General features: G+C 37.9%; 1 long non-coding RNA gene across 1 annotated transcript in view; it reads left to right on the top strand.

Annotated features, from left to right (window-relative positions):
• The window catches only part of LOC143653043 (uncharacterized), a 33831-nt gene extending 15044 nt beyond the window's left edge, over nt 1-18787 (top strand). Inside the window, exon 3 of the long non-coding RNA XR_013161050.1 lies at nt 18592-18787. This is a non-coding gene — a long non-coding RNA (uncharacterized LOC143653043). The remainder of the gene's footprint in view (nt 1-18591) is intronic.
• Nucleotides 18788-19848: the final 1061 nt, after the last annotated feature.

The raw sequence follows: 19848 nt of genomic DNA, 5'->3' as shown, positions 1-19848 counted from the left end.
ACTTCTTCCTTTCCAATGTGGATGCCTTTTATTTCTTTGTCCTGCCTGATTGCTCTAGCTACAACTTTTAGCACAATTCTGAATAATAATGGGAACAGTGGGCATCCTTGTGTTTGTACCTGATCTTAGAGGGAAGGCTTTCAGTCTCTGTCCATTGAGTACGATGTTGGCTATCTGTTTTTTATATATTCCCTTTATCATATTGAATAGCTGCCTTTGATTCCTATCTTTTGGTTTTTATCAGAAAAGGATGCTGAATTTTGTTGAATGCTTTTTTAGCATCAATCGAGATGATCATGTGATTTTTCTCTTTTGATTTGTTAATGTGCTGCATCACATTAATTGATTTTCTTGTGTTGAACTATTTTTGCATTCCTGGTATAATCCCACTTGGTCATGGTGTATAATTCTTTTAATGTGTTGTTGGATTCGATTTGCTAACATTTTGAGAATTTTTGCATCTATGTTCATTAGGGAGATACCATGCTGTTTTGACCACTGTGGCTTTAGAATATGTTTTTAAATTGAGGAGTGTTAATCCTCCCACTTCATTCTTCTTTTTAAGGATGTTTTTAGCTATTCAGGGTCTCATTCCCTTCCAGATGAATTTGGTAACTAGCTTCTCCAAGTCTTCAAAGTACATTGTTGGAATTTTGGTTGGTACTGTGTTGAATGTGTAGATCAATTTGGGCAGAACTGACATCTTAACTACATTTAACTTTTCTATCCACGAGCATGGAATGTCTTTCCATCTATTTAGATCTTCTTTGATTTCTTTTAACAATGTTATGTAGTTCTCTGTGTACAAGTCCTTTACGTCCTTGGTTGAGTTTATTCCTAGATACTTGATTCTTTTAGTTGTTATTTTGAATGGAATTTTCCCCTTAATTGACTCCTCAGTTAGGTCACTGCTTGTGTATAGAAACATTACTTTTTGCACATTAATTTTATAACCTGCCACTTTGCTGAATTTATTTATTAACTCAAGTATCTTTGTTGTAGATTTCCCAAGTATAATATCATGTCATCTGCAAATAATGAAAGTTTTATTTCTTCCTTTCCAATTTGGATGCCTTTTATGTTCTTTGTCCTGCATGATTGCTCTTGCTAGAACTTTCAGTGCAATGTTGAAAAATAGTGGTGACAGAGGGCATCCTTGTCTCTTTCTCAGTCTTAGGGAGAAAGCTTTCAGCTTCTCACAATTGAGTATGATGCTGGCTTTGGGTTTTTCATATATGCCTTTTATTATATTGAGGACTTACATTTGATTCCTATCTTTTGAAGTGTCTTTATCATAAAAGGATGTTGAATTTTGTTGAATGGTTTTTCAGCATCAATTGAGATGGTCGTATGATTTTACCTTTTCAATATATTAATGTGCTGTGTTATATTAACTGATTTTCTTGTATTGAACCATCCTTGTGTTCCTGCTATATATATATCCCACTTGGTCGTGGTGTATAATTCTTTTAATGTGCTGTTGGATTTGATTTGCTAATATTTTGTTGAGAATTTTTGCATCTATGTTCATTTGGGAGATTGGTCTCTAGTTTTCCTTTCTTGTAGCATCTTTACCCAATTTTGGTACTAAAATGATGTTAGCTTCATAAAATGTGTTAGGTAGTGTGCCTTTTTACTCTATTTTTTTTTTGGAAAAGTTTGAGCAAGATTGGTGTTAGTTCTTTTTGGAATGTTTGATAAAATTCCCCTCTGAAGCCATCTGGCCCTGGGCTTTTCTTTGTAGGAAAATTTTTGATGACTGTTTGCATCTCTTAACTTTTGCTTAGTTTGTTGAGATCTTCTATTTCTTCCTGAGTCAGTGTAGCTTGTTTGTGTGTTCCCAGGAATTTGTCCATTTTATCTAAGTTGTCTAGTTTGTTGGCATATAGTTATTCATAATATCCTTTTATGATTTTCAAAAAAATTTCTTCAGGATCTGTGGTGGTAATGACCCCCTTTCATTTCTGATATATTCAAAATCAGTGTATCATACCACTGAATAGTCTGAACTCAGTCTTATGTGAGTCATCATCTTTATCAAGAAGATGCTAAAAGAGCATAAAGAGCATAAAGAGGAATTTGAAAAAATAAATAGAAAAATTCTTGGCTTGAAGTCTTTCTCTTTCAGGATCATAACAATGTATCATACCATTGTTTATTTGCATACCTTTCTCTTTTTTTCCTTGTCAGCCTTGCTAGTGGCCCATCAATTTTATTGAATTTCTTGAAGAACCAACTTTTTAGTTTTACTGATTCTTTCTATTGTTCTTTTGTTCTCCCATTCATTTAACTCTGCTTTAATCTTTGTTATTTCTCTTCTTCTATTTGCTTTGGAGTTAGTTTGCTGTTCTTTCTCAACTTCTTCCAGGTGAGCAGTTATGTCCTCAATTTTTGCTCTTTCTTCTTTTTTAATATAGGCATTTAGGGCAATAAATTTTCCTATCAGCAAAGCCTTTGCTGCATTCCATAAGTTCTGATATGTTGTATTCTCATTTTCATTCATCTCCAGGTAACTACTGATTTCTCTAGCAATTTCTTCTTTGACCCACTCATTATTTAACAGTGTGTATTTAACCTTCATATATTTTTGAAAGTTTTTGTTCTTTGGTGGTTACTGTTTCACTCCATTATGATCAGAGCAAGTGCTTTGAATAATTTAAATGATTTAAAATTTATAATGGCCTGTTTTGTACCCAAAATATGATTTATCCTGGAGAATGTTCCAAGAACACTAGAGAAGAATATACATCCTGTTGTTTGGGGGTGTAATGACCTATATGTGTCCACTAGGTCTAATTCAATTATCAAATTAAGTTCTCTGTTTCCTTGTTGATCCTCTGCCTGGTTGTTCTATCTATAGAGGAGTGTGGTATATTGATGTCTCCTACTATTATTGCTGAAATGTCTATCACTTCCTTCAGTTTTGCCAATGTCTGTCTCATGTACTTTGGAGCTTCTTGATTGGGACTGTAGATGTTTATGATTGTTATTTCTTCTTGGTTAATTGTCCATTTTACTAATATATAGTGTCATTCTTTGTCTCATGATTTCTTTACATTTAAAGTCTATTTTGTCTGATATTAGTATAGCTACTCGGGCTTTCTTTTGGTTACAGCTTATGTAGAACATCTTTTTCCATCCTTTTACTTTCAATCTATTTGTATTCTCATGTCTATATTGAGTCTCTTGTAAGCAGCATATAGCTGGATTACTTTTCTTAATCCATTTTGCCAATCTGTATCTTTTAATTGGTAAGTTTAGTTCATTAACATTCAAAGTTATTACTGTAAAGGCATTTCTTGAAACCAATATCTTATCCTTTGGATTTTATTTGTCAGATCTATATGTTTTTTCCTTTTTCCTCTTTTTAGCCTTTAGGTTATCCTTATTGGTACTCTTCAATTCTGTGCCCCCTCCAGACCTCCCTCTCTTGTCTTTTTTTTTGCAGCTGGCAGAACTCCCTTTAGTATTTCTTGTAGAGTTGGTCTCTTGATATATTCTCTCAGCCTTTGTTTGTCTGTGAAAATTTTGATCTCTCCTTCAGTGTTTTTTTTTTTTATTAATTAACGGAAAAAAAGAAATTAACCCAACATTTAGAAATCATACCATTCTACATATGCAATCAGCAATTCTTAACATCATCACATAGATGCATGATCATCGTTTCTTAGTACATTTGCATGGGTTTAGAAGAACTAGCAACACAACAGAAAAAGATATAGAAAAAAAATAAAAGTAATAATAATAGTAAAAAAAAAACCTATAGCTCAGATGCAGCTTCATTCAGTGTTTTAACATGATTACTTTACAATTAGGTATTATTGTGCTGTCCATTTTTGAGTTTTTGTATCTAGTCCTGTTGCACAGTCTGTATCCCTTCAGCTCCAATTACCCATTATCTTACCCTGTTTCTAACTCCTGCTGGACTCTGTTACCAATGACATATTCCAAGTTTATTCTCGAATGTCCGCTCACATCAGTGGGACCATACAGTATTTGTCCTCTAGTTTTTGGCTAGACTCACTCAGCATAATGTTCTCTAGGTCCATCCATGTTATTACATGCTTCATAAGTTTATCCTGTCTTAAAGCTGCATAATATTCCATCGTATGTATATACCACAGTTTGTTTAGCCACTCGTCTGCTGATGGACATTTTGGCTGTTTCCATCTCTTTGCAATTGTAAATAACGCTGCTATAAACATTGGTGTGCAAATGTCCGTTTGTGTCTTTGCCCTTAAGTCCTTTGAGTAGATACCCAGCAATGGTATTGCTGGGTCGTATGGCAATTCTATATTCAGCTTTTTGAGGAACCGCCAAACTGCCTTCCACAGTGGTTGCACCATTTGACATTCCCACCAACAGTGGATAAGTGTGCCTCTTTCTCCGCATCCTCTCCAGCACTTGTCATTTTCTGTTTTGTTGATAATGGCCATTCTGGTGGGTGTGAGATGATATCTCATTGTGGTTTTGATTTGCATTTCTCTAATGGCCAAGGACATTGAGCATGTCTTCATGTGCCTTTTGGCCATTTGTATTTCCTCTTCTGAGAGGTGTCTGTTCAAGTCTTTTTCCCATTTTGTAATTGGGTTGGCTGTCTTTTTGTTGTTGAGTTGAACAATCTCTTTATAAATTCTGGATACTAGACCTTTATCTGATATGTCATTTCCAAATATTGTCTCCCATTGTGTAGTCTGTCTTTCTACTTTCTTGATGAAGTTCTTTGATGCACAAAAGTGTTTAATTTTGCGGAGCTCCCATTTATTTCCTTCTTCAGTGCTCTTGCTTTAGGTTTAAGGTCCATAAAACCGCCTCCAATTGTAAGATTCATAAGATATCTCCCTACATTTTCCTGTAACTGTTTTATGGTCTTAGACCTAATGTTTAGATCTTTGATCCATTTTGAGTTAACTTTTGTATAGGGTGTGAGATGCGGGTCTTCTTTCATTCTTTTGCATATGGATATCCAGTTCTCTAGGCACCATTTATTGAAGAGACTGTTCTGTCCCAGGTGAGTTGGCTTGACTGCCTTATCAAAGATCAAATGTCCATAGATGAGAGGGTCTATATCTGAGCACTCTATTCGATTCCATTGGTCGATATATCTATCTTTATGCCAATACCATGCTGTTTTGACCACTGTGGCTTCATAATATGCCTTAAAGTCATGCAGCGCGAGACCTCCAGCTTCGTTTTTTTCCCTCAAGATGTTTTTAGCAATTCGGGGCACCCTGCCCTTCCAGATAAATTTGCTTATTGGTTTTTCTATTTCTGAAAAATAAGTTGTTGGGATTTTGATTGGTATTGCATTGAATCTGTAGATCAATTTAGGTAGGATTGACATCTTAACTATATTTAGTCTTCCAATCCATGAACACGGTATGCCTTTCCATCTATTTAGGTCTTTTGTGATTTCTTTTAGCAGTTTTTTTGTAGTTTTCTTTATATAGGTTTTTTGTCTCTTTAGTTGAATTTATTCCTAGGTATTTTATTCTTTTAGTTGCAATTGTATATGGGATTCGTTTCTTGATTTCCCCCTTCCTTCAGTTTTAAAGGACAGTTTGGCTGGGTAGAGAATTCTTAGCTGGAAGTCTTTCTCTTTCAGGATCTTCAATGTATCATACCACTGCCTTCTCACTTCCATAGTGCCAATTCAATAGTCTGAACTCAGTCTTATGAGATTTCCCTTGTATGTAGTAGATTGTTTTTCTCTTGCTGCTTTTACGATTTTCTGCTTCTCTTCAACATTTGACAGACTGATTAGTATGTGTCTTAGGGTAGGCCTATGTGGAGTTATTCTATTTGGAGTTTGTTGGGCTCCTTTGATTTGCATATTTATGTCTTTTATAAAGGTTGGAAAGTTTTCCCCCATTATATCATCTACGAATCTTCCAGGCCTTTACTCTTCTTTTCTCCTTCTGGGACATCAGTGATTCTTAAATGTGTGCGCTTTGTTTTGTACATCATTTTCCTGAGATCCAATTCAAAATTTTCCATCTTTTTTTTGTCATTTGCTCTTTTGTATGTTCAAAATCAGTTGCCTTGCTCTCTATTTTTTATTCTGCTTCTTCAAATCTTCTATTGTATGTCTCTAGTATATTTTTTATTTGGTCTACAGTATCTTTAATTTCTGTAATATCTGCTATTTTTCTATTTATTTTTTCAAATTCCTCTTTCTGCTCTTTTAGTATCTTCTTGATATCTTTATATCATTAGGCATCTCGCTGATTTTATTTAGAAAACATCTTTTATTTAGAACATCTTTGATTAGTTGTTCCGAAGTCTGTGTCTCCTCTGGTATTTTAATTTGATCATTAAATTGGGCTGTATCTGCCTGCATCTTCATATAGTTAGTGATTTTCTGTTTTCTTCGCAGCATGTAAATATCTTGATAGGGTTACTTTGTATGTTTATCTCCTTCAGTCTAAAGCTTTGTATTTGCAAGATGGATGTGGAGCAGGATGTGGGGTGTGTGGCAGGGTACAACAGTGTGGTGACACATTGTGGTGTAGGAATAAGCACAAGCTGGGGACTCTGTGCTGATGCTTCCTTGCCCCCATCTCCCTATCTGTGTACTATCTTTACCCCCATCTCCCTATCTGTGCACTGCTGATGGCTCTGGGCCTCCATGTGGAAATGGATGTACTAGGCTGTTTGCACTAGCTGGCTAGTCTCTGGTTCTCTGTGTCTTAATTCTACCGCCTTTTCAGCCAGGGCCTCCCCATGTGGTGCAGAAGATCCTCCCAGGTCACTTACGCTCCAGAATTGCTCTTCCTGTCTTTTTTCTGTCCCTTCTCTAGCTGTTCTTTGGAGCAGCGGTTAACTTGATGTATCCCATTCTGCCGTCTTCCCAGAAGAAGCCTCATTGTAGTTTTATTTTATATTTTATTTTTCATTGTACTTTTAAGTTGCATTTCTCTAATGTTTAATGATGCCAAGCATCTTATCGGCCAAGTTGGAGAAGACATTATACTATATAGTTACAAAAACAATACAAACCCCTTACAAAGAACACCGATATACCACTCCCCTTCCCAACATACCCAGATCCACAAATTTTAACTTTTTGTCATATTTTCTATATCATTTTATCATCTATCTATTCATTTATTTATCTATCCATCTATGTATCATTTTCTCTACATTTGAGTGTAGTTTCTTGCCCCCCCCCCCTTTTTGTCTTTCTGTTGTAGAGTTGTAGGAGTTTTGGATATTAAATTTTTATCAGAGGGGTGCAAGGGTAGTTCAGTGGTAGAATTCTCACCCACCATGCAGGAGACCTGGGTTCAATTCCTGGCCCATGCATTTCCCAAACGAACAAACAAGCAAACAAAAGAAAGAACAAACAAAGAAAAATTCAGCAAACGGTGCTGCAATAATGGGATACTCACATGGAAAAAGAATGGAATGTGACCCCCCCATTATAGCATAAAAAAATTTCTTATCAGATACACAGCTTGAAACTATTTTCTCCCACTCTATAAGTTGTTTTTCCATTTTAAAAGGAAGGATTTACTTCTGCCATTTAACTATTTTTTTTCTGTATTTTTTTATGCTTTTTGTTTCACAATTTCTCCATTATTGTCTTTTTGTTTGTATTTAGTTGCTTTTTTAGCATACCATTTTAATTCTCTTCTTGTTTCTTGTTCTCTATATTTTTTAGTTCTTTTCTTAGTGCTTACCTTTGTAAATCCAATGAACATCTTAAACTAGTAACAGTTAATTTGACTGGTACCAAACTAGATTCAGTAGTATACAAATTCCCTACTCCTATATATCGCTGTTCCTCCCTCTTTATGTTGTTGTTGTCTAAGATAAACATTGTATGCTTTAAATGTGATTTTACACATTTACCGGGGTTAGGTCATCTGGGGCCAAAAAGAAGTTACAAGACAAAAATACAATACTGGATTTTATATTTACCTATGTAGTTAGATTTTTCATTGTTCTTTATTTCTTATGACTTTGAGTTACCATCTCGTGTCCTTAATTTTTTTTCAGCCTGAAGGATTCACTTTAGTATTTCTTGTAGGGCAGGTCTTCTGGTAATGCTTCCAGTTTTTTCATCTGTAAGTGTCTTAATTTCCCCTTCATTTTTGAATTATAATTTTGCTGGATATAGAATTCATGGTTGGCAGTTTTCTTCTTTAAGGACTTTGAATATGTCATCTGACTATCGTCTGTCCTCCATGGTTTCTGATAAGAAATTTGCCGTTAATCTTATTGGAAATCCTGTGTGTGGACAACTCTCTTCTCTCTTGTTCTTTCAAAATCTCCTCTTTATCTCTGGATTTTGACAATTTCATCATAATGTGTCTTGGTGGAGATCTCTTAATAGTCTATCTAGCTTACAGTTTGTTGAGCTTCCTTGATGTGTCTGCTCATGTCTTTTACCAGATTTGGAAAGTTTTCAGTCATTATTTCTTCAAAAATTTTTTCAGTCCTTTTCTCTCTCTCTTATTCTTCTGGGACTCCATGATGCATGTGTTGGTATGCTTGATGATGTCCCACAGGTCCCTCAGGGTCTGTCCACTTTCTTTCATTATTTTTTTCTTTCTGTTCCTCACACTGGATAATTTCAATCATCTTGTCTTCAAGTTCACTGACTCTCTCTTCTGCTTGATCACATTTGCTGTAGAATCTGTCTAATGAATTTTTCATTTCAATGACTGTACTCTGCAGCTACAAAATTTGTTTGGTTCCTTTTATAATTTCTATCTCTTTATTTGTTCAGATATTTTCCTAATTTCGTGTAGTTCTTTTGGCATAGATTCCTTTAGCTCATTGAACATATTTAAGACAGACAATTTAAAGTCTTTAACTAATAATTCTAATGTTTTAATTTCCTCTGGGATGGTTTCTGGAAAATTCTTTTTTTCCTATGAATGGGCCATACTTTCCTGCTTCTTTGTGTGTTTTTGCAATTCTTTTTTTAATGGAGAACTGGATATTCTGAATATTATGGTGTTTGAGCACTTCTCTGGGATTGCTAGGTTTTTATCATTGTTGTGTTGAGGTTTGGAGCCCTCAGCATTTGACCTTTCCAAACTGTTTTTCTTCTTTTTGTTCAGCCCATGTCTTCTTCATGTCCTCCCTCAATTTATTGATTTGGTTTTTGAAGAGGTTTTCCATTTCTGTTCATATATTCAGAATTAGTTGTCTCAGCTCCTGTATCTCATTTGAACTATTGGTTTGTTCCTTTGACTGGGCCATATCTTCAATTTTCCTAGCGTGATCCGTTATTTTCTGCTGGCGTCTGGGCATTTAATCAGATTTCCCTGGGTGTGGGACCCAGCAGGTTGAAAGATTTTCCTGTGAAATCTCTGGGCTCTGTTTTTCTTATCCTGCCCAGTATGTGGCACTCGTGGCGCTCATCTGTCTGCGGGTCCCACCAGTAAAAGATGCTGTGGCTCCTTTAACTTTGGAAAGTTCTCGCTGTGGGGGAGGGTCGCCAGCCGAAGCGGCTTGGGGGAGTTCTGATTCAAATCTCCCAGCCGGCCCGGGAATCCGTGCGTGGCGGGGGGCGCCGGCCTCCGCGGCTTGGGGGAGTGCCGGTCCAAATCTCCTAGCCAGCCCGGGATGCCAAGTGTGGCGTGGGGCGCCAGCTGCCGCGGCTTGGGGGAGTGCCGGTCCAATGTTCCCAGCCGGCCCAGGAAGGAGGGAGGGAGGGACTCCGGCTGCCAACCGCCCCGACCCGGGGAAGCGCGCATCCCTTGGGTATCTCACTGCAGCGGATTCTCCCTGCCGGTTCAGCCTTTCCAGAATGGGGTATGCTGTCTTTTTGGTCTCTGTCGTGGCTCTGGGAGCTGTTCTGTACTGTTTCTATTTCTTTAGTAGCTGTTCTGGAGGAGGAACTAAGACCCACGCGTCTTACTAAGCCGCCATCTTCTCCGGAAGTCTCCAAACTGTTTTTGTTGCCAAATGAGGAGCAGAAAGAGAAGAGGAAAAGAATAGATACTGCCACTTTTGCCACTCTTCTGCCACTTTTGCCTGAGGGAGATGGTGGGGGAAAATGGCTGCCCTCTGAGGTGGCCACCCAGCAATCGGCAGTAGCTGATCAAAGGCAGTGATCAGCAATCAGACCATACCTGCCCTGGGTTTTGGTGGATTGTGTTTCACAGTCTACCTTGGTACCAGTAAGCTGTACCAGGAGTATAGGGATGCAGTCCCCACTGCTTCCTGCCATACAGTTGGAGTTTAGGAGTGGTAGCTGCTTCACAGAGGGTGAAATTCACCAATATTCACTGTCATTTATCAGCATCTTCTTTCAGCTCTTCCCTGGATACTGAACAGTGTTCCATTAGACTCTAGAGTTTCAAAACAGTAGATTCAGGTAATTCTTGTCAGTTAAATAGCTATTTTGGTGGATGGACTGATTCCTGGAGCTTCCTCCCTTGCTACCTTCCCACAATCCTCCTGTTTTAGTTTCTAAAGCTGCTGGAAAGCAATATACCAAAAATGCAATGGCTTTTTAAAAAGGGAATTTATTAAGTTGCAAGTTTACAGTTCTAAGGCTATGAAAATGTCCAAATTAAGGTACCAACAAGAGGGTACCTTCACTCAGGAAAGACTGATACCATCCAGGACACCTCTGTCAGCTGGGAAGGCACATGGCTAGCTTTCTCACCTCATTTCAAAAGGCTTCCCTGGGGGTGTTTTCCTTCTGCATCTCCAAAGGTCTCTGGCTGTGTGGGCTCTGAAGCTTTTTCCAAAAAAAATGGTTCTCTCTTAAAGGACTCCAGTAAACAACCCCACCTTGAATGGGTGGAGTCATGTCTCCATGGAAACCACCTAATCAAAAGGTCCCACCCACAACTGGATGGGTCACATCTCCTTGGAAAGATCTCACCCAGCAATAATGAATCAAGGTTAAAGAACATGGCTTTTCTGGGGTGGGGGTGGGGGTACACAATAGTTTCAAACCAGCACATCCCATTTTCTGCATTTTGAGATGCAAAAAGACATGACAGAACCTTTATGAACCAAAGGAATTGCAAGGAAGATTTCACTGAAAGTGTACTAATGATGAGATAAGGTGAGGGGCCATTTGGTAGCAGTGTGATAGGACAGGTCTCCCTCAGGTATGGATGGAATATGAGAACTGAAACCCCAAAGATGCACCAGAGACAATCAGGCAGAGACAGGAAGTGGTGGGCAAGGGGAATAGCCCAAATGTGGCTCAGATTACAAGAATTTTTTTTTTTACTTTGTTTTGGTATACATCCTTTTTTTATTTTTAAAAAATGCTATTTTATTGAGATGTATTATATATTCACATACCTTATAATCATCCAAAGTGTACAATTGGTGGTTCACCGTATGTACAATTGTATAGCTGTGCATTCATCATCACAATTTTTAAACAGTTTCATTACTCCAAAAAAAGAATAAAAGTAAAAATAAGAGTGAAAAAGAACACCCAAAACATCCCATACCTCTCTCTTCCCTATTATTTATTTATATTTTCTCTCTTTTTTTTTTTTTCCTTTTTCATCTCTCCACACACTGGATAAAGGAGGCGTCAGTCACAACGTTTTCACAATCACATGGTCACACCTTAAAAGTTCTATAGTTATTCAATTATCTTCAAGAATCAAGCCTACTGGATTACAGTTTCAGGTATTTCCCTCTAGCTACTCTAATACCCCCAAAACTGAAAAGAAATGTCTATATACTGCATAAGAATTGAGAATGACCTCTCAATTCTATTTGAAATTTCTCAGCCACTGAAACTTTATTTTGTTTCATTTCTCTTCCCCTTTTCAGTCAAAAAAAATTTTCTCAATTTTACAATGTCAGGGCCAGCCTCATCCCCAGGGGTCATGTCCCATGTTGCCATGGAGATTTATACCTCTTGGAGTCATGCCCCATGTAGAGGGGAGGGCAGTGAGTTTATCTGTGGACATGGAGAGAGAGGCCACATTTGGGCAACAAAAGAGGTTCTCTGAAGGTGACTCAGGCATAATCATAAGTATGTGTGATAGTTAGATTCAGGTGTCAACTTGGCTAGGTGAAGGTGCCTAGTTCTATTGCTGAGGACATGAGCCAATGGCATGTGAACCTCATCTGTTGCTGATTACATCTGCAGTTGGCTAGGAGGCATGCCTGCTGCAATGAATGATGTTTGATTTAATTGACTGGTGCTTAAATGAGAGAGCTCAGCATAGCATAGCCCAAGCAGCTCAGCATACCTCATCTCAGCACTTGCAGTTCAGTCCAGGCCTTTGGAGATGCAGAAAGGAATCATCCCAGGGAAAGTTGTTGGAACCCAGAGGCCTGGAGAGAAGACCAGCAGAGACTATCCTGTGCCTTCCCACGTAAGAAAGAACCTCAGTGGAAAGTTAGCTGCCTTTCCTCTGAAGAACTAACAAAATAAATCCCCTTTTATTAAAAGCCAATCCATCTCTGGTGTTTTGCATTCCAGCAGCTAGCAAACTAGAACAGATTTCGGTACTGAGACTGGGGTGCTGCTGCAGTTTGCAAATACCAGTCATGTTGGATCAGTGTTTTGGATGGATAAGGGGAAGATTTTGGAGGAACTGTGAAGAGAATGATGGAGAAGTCCTGGAGTGCTTGAAGAGACTGTTGGTATAAATGGAACCACTGCCAATCTGGACAAAGGGAGACACAAAAGGGAAAATTGGAGTTTGCAGAGTGAGAACCGTGGAAGCTCAGGTCTGAAGCCAGGAAACCTTGGCCAGGAGAGTGGACCCACCCATATACATGGAGAGGGTGAGTTTGCCCTGAAGGCAGAGGATGAGTCTCCCACCTCGTTGCAGTGGAAGAGTTGTGCCGCCTTAGGCCTTGGAGAAGGTACAGCACACTCCTTGGGGACTGGGGAGAGCCTGGCTGCCACCACCAGAAATGGCAGAGAACCCAGGTGTGGCCCCGATGCCTGGAGAGGGTGGAGCCAAGGAAAAGGTGGTCTCCTCAGTGTCCCCCAAGGTTGATTCAGAAAGAGGCAGGCCACTGCATAGGCCCTTGCAAAGGGTGGGACTGCTACTTTCTAAAGCTGAAGGATAAATGATTTTAAGACTTTGAAATCCAATGGTATTTGCCCTGCAGGCTTTCCTTTCAATTTCTCCCTGTGGATCCTGTGACTGTCCCTCCTTTGCATATTCTATAGCATCAGATAACTTGTTTTGAGATTCATAGGTCCACAGCTGGAAGAGAATTTTTTTGCATTTTAATATTAAGGTGATGTGTGTAGTTGTCAAGTTAACAAGGGGTGGACATGTGGTAGTTAGATTCAGTTGTCAACTTGGCTAGGTGAAGTGCCTAGTTCTATTGCTGTGGACATGAGCCAATGGTATGTGAATCTCATCTGTTGCTGATTACATCTGCAGTCAGCTAGGAGGCGTGCCTGCTGCAGTGAATGATGTTTGATTTAATTGGCTGGTACTTACATGAGAGAGCTCAAGGTAGCACAGCCCAAGCATCTCAGCATACCTCATTTTAGCACTCACATCTCAGCCCAGGCCTTTGGAGATGCAGAAAGGAATTACCCCAGGGAAAGTTGTTGGTACCCAGAGGACTGGAGAGAAAGCCTGCAGAGATCATCCTGTGCCTTTCCATGTAAGAAAGAACTTCAGTTGAAAGTTGGCTGCCTTTCCTCTGAAGAACTGTACATTAACTAAATAAATTCCCTTTTATTGAAAGCCAATCCATCTCTGGTGTTTTGCATTCTGGCAACTAGCAAACTAGAACAGTAGGTTTAGCTTCTTCTTTACAGGAATAAGTTTCATAAGGGCAAGCCCCAAGATGGAGGGCTTGGTCCATCAAATTTGCAGTCCTCAATGATTGTGAGTATATCAGATCTTCCCCAGGTGAGGAAGTTTAATATTTCCACCTTTTGCCCCCAGTCCCTCAAGGGGACTCGGCAAATGCTTTTAAATCTTCTGCCCAGATTACTCTGGGATGTATCAGGGCATCACACCAAACTGCACAAACCAACAAGATCTCTTCCCTATTCAAGGTTCCATGAAGTTATGGTGTTTGAATAAGCTGACCATACAAGTTACATTAGATAGTGTGCTACCAAAAATATAAATTTTGCATCAAATAATCATCTCTTCATTTGGCCTCACACAGAAGTTGAAGTTTTAAAAAACAGTCAATATCATCCTTTACCCTTTAGTCTGATTTAATTAGTCCTACCCAGATCAACATCATTCATACCTCTAATTGAAGTCTTTTCACTTTTTCAGTGTTTAACAGTTGCTATGGAGCAATGCTGACTTTCATAGCTGCAGAACACTAGCTCTAACTCTCAGGTTTCATGCAAATACCTGAAGTTCCAGGTTATACACAAAGAACTCAGCAGCTCAGAATTTAGAAAGAACAGTTAAAACTCTGGGATAGATGTGACTGCTGTAAGAACTTATGATCTAGGAAACTTTACAATAAGCTCTTCACCTGATAATCTATGCTCTTGAATTAAATTCTCAGAGTTTGCATATTATAGTTAATTCATGTTAGTGAGGCATTATAATATTTATCTTTTCGTCTCTGGCTTATTTCATTCAACATCCTGCTCTCAAGGTTCATTCGCCTAGTTGTATGCCTCACATTAAGGGGATTTTGAGCGTAGGAGATTGGAGAATGATGTTGGGCAATCAGGATGGAAAAATTGGAGGAGGGCAAGTGTGGAGGTCTGATGAGGTGTTCATCTTGAACTGGGGCTCCCAAGCAGAGATGCCATCAGGCAGCTGAAAGTGTGAGCCTCCTGCCTGAGAGCAAACCTTGGACATCACCTGTATTGAGATGATCGTTGGACCCCCAGGAGAGGATGAGGTATCTGAGAGAATGTAGAGACAAAAGAGGGGCTGTGACTACAATTTCTGCAAAAATAAAAGGGTTTAAAAGGGAATGCTATGAACACTAATTTATGCCAACAAATTAGATAACCTAGATGAAATGGGCAATTTTCTAGAAAGATATAACTACCCAACAGCTTTAAAAGAAATAGCAAATCTGAGTAGATCTTGAATAAGTAAAGAGATCCAATTAGATTCCTACAAAGAAGAGCCAGGTCCAGATGCTGCTTCACTGTTGAATTATACCAACCATTTAAAGAAGAATTAATATCAATCACACACTCTTCCAAACATAAGAGGCAGGAACAGTTCTTAACTCATTCTATGAGGCAAGTAAGGCCATTATTATCCAGATACCAAAACTAGACAAAGACATCACAAGAAAAAACTACCGACCAAAATTCTGTATGAATATTGATTTAAAAATATTCAGCAAAATACTAGTATATTAAATCCAGCAACATATGAAAAGGATTATATACCATGATCAAGTGGGATTTGTCCCAGGAATGCAAGAGTGGCTCAACATATGAAAATCAATCAGTGTAAGACATCATATCAATTGAATGAAGGACAAAAACCACATGATCAACTCAAACATAAAAAGCACTTGTGAAAACTCAATACCCTTTCATGTTAAAAAGCACTTAACAAACTTGGAATAGAAGGGAAAGTCTTCATCCTGATCAAAAAACATCTATGAAAATCTCACAGTTAACATTATACTTAATGGTAAAATACTGAAAACTTTCCTTCTAAGATGAGGAATAGGACATGGATGTCCATTCTTGCCACCTCTATTCAACATTATATTGGAAGTTCTAGCCAGTGCAATAAGGCAAGAAAAAGGAATAAAAGGAACCCAGACTAAAAAAGAAGTAAAATTATCTCTATTTGCATTTAAAATGGCTTATGTGTAAAAAATCTTGAGGACTTTACACATATCCACAGTCAAACATTTCGAACTAATAAATGAGGTTAGCAAGACTGTAGGACACAAGATCAAAATACAAAAACCAATTGTATTTCTATACATTAGCAATGAACAATCCAAACATGGAATTAAAAAACAATACCAATTATAATAGCATAAAAAATAGAACACTTAGGAATAAATTTACCAAAAGAAGTACAAGACTTGTACTCTAAAAACTACAAAAAATTGCTGAAAGAAATTAAAGACCCAAATAAATGGACAGATACCCTATGTTAATGGATGAAAACACGTAATAGAGTTACAATGGCAACACTCCTCAAATTGGCCTATCGATTCAATGTAATGCCTATCAAAATCTCAGCTAGCTTGGTTTTCTTTTTTAACAGAAATTAGCAAGCTGATCTTAAAATTCATATGGAAATGCAAAGGAGGACCTAAAAATAGCCAAAGAATCTTGAAAAAAGTAGATAAAAGTTGGAAGACTCATATTTCCCAATTTAAAAACTCACAACAAACTTACAGTAATCAAAACTGTGTGATACTGGAATAAGGAGAGACATGTAGATCAATGGAGTAGAATTGAAAATCCAGAAATAAATTCTCACCTTTATGGGCACTGATTTTGGAAAGGGTGCCAAGACCATTCAATGGGGGAAAGAAAATCATTTATTTTCACTAAATGATACTGGGACAACTGAATATCCACATGTAAAAGAATGAAACTGGACCCTTACCTCATGCCATATATAAAACAGACCATAGATCTAAATGTAAGCACTAAAACTATAAAGCTCTTAGAAGAAAACATAGACTTAAATCTTCATGACCTTCCATTAGGCATGGTTTCTTAGACATGATACTAAAAGCACAAAAACAGATACAGGACTTCACTAAAATGAAAAACTTATGCTTCAAAAAACATCATCAAGGAAATGAGAAGACAACCACAAACTGTGAGAACATATTTGCAAATCATTTATCTGATAAAGGCTTGTCTAGTATGTACATAAACTGTGACAACCCAATTATAGAAAGAACAAATAACCCAATTTAAAGAGGACTACAGGAACCTCAGTGGCTGAGACAGTTCAAATAGTTGAGGCTACTCTGGAGGTCACTCTTACACAAGCTTCAGTTAGACATTGCTACCTACCATAACTTGACAAACCCCAACCAAAACCATTTTAGCCAATCCTAAAGAACACCTAGGGCAATACATAAGATTCTACAAATGTTCCATGCACTAGGCTAATTGTCCAGAAACCTACAACCTCCAGATGGGTCCCAGGGCCAGATAAGTCCTAAAATGCAAAAGGGCCAGCCCTTCCAGAACATCAACTGGTCCTGTCCTCCTATCCCATATCGACAGTCCCTTCCAATAAGAAAAAGTTAAAATGGACATATCCCAAATACCCCTAAAGAGCTGGAGAAAGATCAAAGGTGATGGAGTTATACAGAGAAAGTAGGGTTTAACGAATGAGTATGTTTGCTGAATCATTATATTGATATATCTTTTAGTCTCCAGTATCTTAGAGCAGCTAGAAGTAAGAACTTAAAATTGTGGAATTGTAACCCGTACCAAATTCTGAAATCTGTTCTACAACTAATTGTTGCACTGTGTTTTGAAATTTATTTCTTTTTTGTGTATCTGTTATTTTTCACGAAAAAGAAAAGCAAACAAAAAAAAAATAAAAAGGGCTACAAGATGTGAATAGATATTTCTCCAAAGAAGATAAACACAAATCCAATAAGCACATGAAAAGATGCTCAGCATCTTAGTTACTAGGGGAACACAAATAAAAAACATAACATACTAGGATGGCTATAATAAAAAAGACAGGTAATAATAAGTGTAGATGAGGATGTGGAGAAATAGAACCCTCATTCACTGCTGGTGGGATAACAAAATGGTGCAGGGCTTTGGAAGACAGTTTGACAATTCCTCAAAATGTTACACATAGCATGGTAATGTGACCAGTAATTCCACTCCTAGGTATATACTAAGAGAAATAAAAACATGTCCAAGCAAGAGAACTGTGTGATACTCTGTATTCTCAATAGAAAAGCTATTCATGGCAGCAGAATTATTCGTCACAGCCAAAAAGTGGAAACAACCCAATGTCTATTAGCTGATAAGTTGATAAACAAAATGTGCCATATTTATATGATGGAGTATCATTTGGCAATAAAAAGTAAAGAAATAATGATATATATTACACACAGATAAACCTTGGAAACATTATGCTAATTTTTAAAAGCCAGTTGAAAAAGACCACATTTTGAAGGACACAATTTATACTAAACGTCAAGAATAGACAAATCCATAGAGACAGAAAGTAGATTACTGGTTGCCATGGGCTATGGGGAGAGAGAGTAATGAGAGTGACTGGTAATGAGTACAGGGTCTCTTTTTTGGGGTGATGAAAATGCCCTAAGATTAGATAGTGGTGATGATCACATAGCTCTGTAAATACACTGAATACAACTGAATATTACCCTTTTAAAAGGCTGAGTTTTAAATTATGTGAATTATATATCAATAAAGCTGTTAATAAATTTAAATTATTTAAAATTAAATAAAATAAAAAATTCAGTTCATCAGCCACACCAGCCATAGTGGAAATGGAGGCACATGTGACTAGTGGCTACCGTATTGAACAGCACAGATATAGAACATTTCCATTGTTGCAGAAAGGCAACTAGAGAGGGTGAGGAGGCATTGCAAACACCCCTTCTTAGACACCTAATTGCAAGGCCTATGAAGCCATGTCAGTACATTGTTTACTTATTGTGATGAAGCCAATGAAAATGTATCCATGTCTTTATTTCACCTTCTAGGATACAATACCTGGCTTGGTTTAAACTTTGCCACACAAGCAGAATGAACTATGCATGGGAAAGAGCCTGGAAGAAAATATACCAAAATTTTAAGTATGATTATTTTTTTTTAAATGAGACTTATTTGGAGTGGAATGTGCAGCCGGAGTGTTCATCTACACCTCTGAAATATACCACCCAGGTGATGTTGTTTGAATTCCTGGAACCAGCCATGCCTGAAGCTGTTTCACTTCATTTTGTTTTCCTTATTAATGAGCCAATTAGGCTGACTTGAGTGGGATGTTACCAGACAAAGGCAGTGGATTATTTTGCCCAATGCATTCAATGACCAATTCCTGAGACAACTGGGTTTCAAAGTGGAGCGTTTATTACTAGGCAGTAGAAGGAGAGGAGATGGCCTATCAGCCCCAAATCTGTCTCCTTCCCCGAACTGCAGTAATTTTGATAGTTTTACTAGAAAAAAAAGATGGGCAGGGTTTAGGCTAATGAGCACAGTGACTCCAGATGATGTAATTAGAGGTGATTTAATTATGACCATGTGCAGATTGATTACAAAGCTTAGTTAGTCACAGAGTGTAAGAAAATGGTGGAGTGAGGTTAGGTGACTTGTAGGTTAAAGTCTAAGCTACCGTGCATATCAAACGGGCTTATTTTGGTTAAATCCAGTCTTAGTTATCAAGATAACTTTGTACTTGGGGTGGGTTAATTCTAGCCTGACCCAAGTGGCTTCATTAATAAACATTCAGGGCTATTTTTAGTGAGTACAAAACTCTAAAGTTGAAAAACTGGAAAAACGGTACAAATGAAGGTTAGTCACAAGGTTTTTTACAATCACAGGGGCAGAAGATAAAAGCTATACAATCATTATCAGAGATCAAGGCACCTGGATTACAATGTAGAGATTTCAGCTATTTCCCTCTGTCTATTCCAATTTACCAGAAAGCAAAAAGGAAAATTTATATAATGATTCAGTAATTAAAATCATCCCTTAAGATCTGAACAGTGAATAAAAAAGTATTTGCAAAGTCCCCTTGGGGGAATGGTGAGAAAGGGGGAAAATCCAACTTTCCCAAGTGGAGAATTCTTGATATTCTCACAAACAGTGGGGCCAACCAAAGCAACAGGCTGAGTCCTCAATCTTGGGGTTTGTTCATATGAAGCTTAACCCTGTGAAGGATAGGCTAAGCCTACTTAAAATTAGGCCTAAGAGTAACCCCCAAGAGAACCTCTTTTGTTGCTCAGATGTGGCCTCTCTCT

Source organism: Tamandua tetradactyla, chromosome 13, assembly GCF_023851605.1.
Source record: "Tamandua tetradactyla isolate mTamTet1 chromosome 13, mTamTet1.pri, whole genome shotgun sequence".
Taxonomy (NCBI): domain Eukaryota; kingdom Metazoa; phylum Chordata; class Mammalia; order Pilosa; family Myrmecophagidae; genus Tamandua; species Tamandua tetradactyla.
Note: the sequence above shows the minus strand (reverse complement) of the source record. Positions and strands in the feature narration are given on the sequence as shown.